This window comes from Palaemon carinicauda, chromosome 16, assembly GCF_036898095.1.
Source record: "Palaemon carinicauda isolate YSFRI2023 chromosome 16, ASM3689809v2, whole genome shotgun sequence".
Taxonomy (NCBI): domain Eukaryota; kingdom Metazoa; phylum Arthropoda; class Malacostraca; order Decapoda; family Palaemonidae; genus Palaemon; species Palaemon carinicauda.
This window is the reverse complement of record NC_090740.1, coordinates 133869350-133870480: the sequence shown is the minus strand read 5'-3', so window position 1 is coordinate 133870480 and position 1131 is coordinate 133869350. Positions and strand designations below refer to the sequence as shown.

The 1131-nt window shown below is 34.0% G+C and overlaps 1 non-coding gene across 1 annotated transcript; it reads left to right on the top strand.

The window, feature by feature from the left end:
• The first annotated feature begins 704 nt into the window (after positions 1-704).
• TRNAH-GUG (transfer RNA histidin (anticodon GUG)) lies at positions 705-776 on the top strand. Its single transcript has one exon. It is a non-coding gene; the product is annotated as a tRNA-His (tRNA).
• Positions 777-1131: the final 355 nt, after the last annotated feature.

The following is a 1131-nucleotide window of genomic DNA, read 5'->3' as shown; positions in this document are numbered from 1 at the left end:
GAATTATTCTTAAGGCTTGATTATCAACTCACTATTGACCAGTTAAATGTAGGTGAACAGGTGAAGTAGAGTTTGTTACACAAGTAGAAAAATATCCGAATTGTGATATCTTGTAGTTATCAATTACTTTATTTCCATGGTAGTAACAAAACGTTTTTTATACTTAATGTAACATTTTATATTATTCCAGAATAAATATTTCCTTAGTTTAAGAATAATTCTCAACAAACCAAGCAATGTTTAGAATATACTAAAATTTAACATGTACTGGTAACACTATATTCTCTAAGAAAAAGAACGTTGAATTTACTAATGGCATTCATGAATGTATGTAAATAGAACGACCGGAATCAACAGAAAAGGGCAAATAAATGAAAATTCAATTCCAACTATGCATCCTTGAAGTTGCACATTTCATTTTCAGGTAATGAGCTGTAAAACTGCATAAAGCCCGAGTGTGACAATCGTGCAAGGCAATCTAAAAGCATAGAAATCAACATAAAAGATGGCTAGACAAAGGGGACTTTAACTTCTTGGTTTCTCAACATTCGCTAGACAGGTTTCCAATTGAAACCCTTTAAAATCAAGCGAAGGAATAAAGGGAAAAGAACGTCCCTTTTTCAAAAGGAATGAAAAAAGAACAAAGTATACCTCCAATTTTGTTCAATATACAGTATGTTACCACCAAAACTCATCTCGTCACAGCCGTGATCGTATAGTGGTTAGTACATTGCGTTGTGGCCGCAATAACCCAGGTTCGAATCCTGGTCACGGCAGATGAGAATAATTTTTTTTTTTTTATTTATAACTCTAGAATAGGGTCAATAGCAGTTAACCTTTAAAGGTATAAAGCACAGGAGAAAAATTCAATAAAAATTATGGATCTAATCATTTACTTTCCCAAAATGCTGATTTCACTTTCATAATTAATCTTTTGCGCTGACTTTCTTTCTATCATTCTTTGTTTTAAGACTCATTACATGTCTGCAATCTGTGGTGAAGGCTGGACGAAAAAAAAAAAATGAAAGGACATGAGGTGAGCAAAATTTATATAGGGGTGTGATAGCCTATTGGAAACATTCCTGCCTGGCGAACTGCTGGACGGAAGTTCGAGACCCGCACACGCTCAAA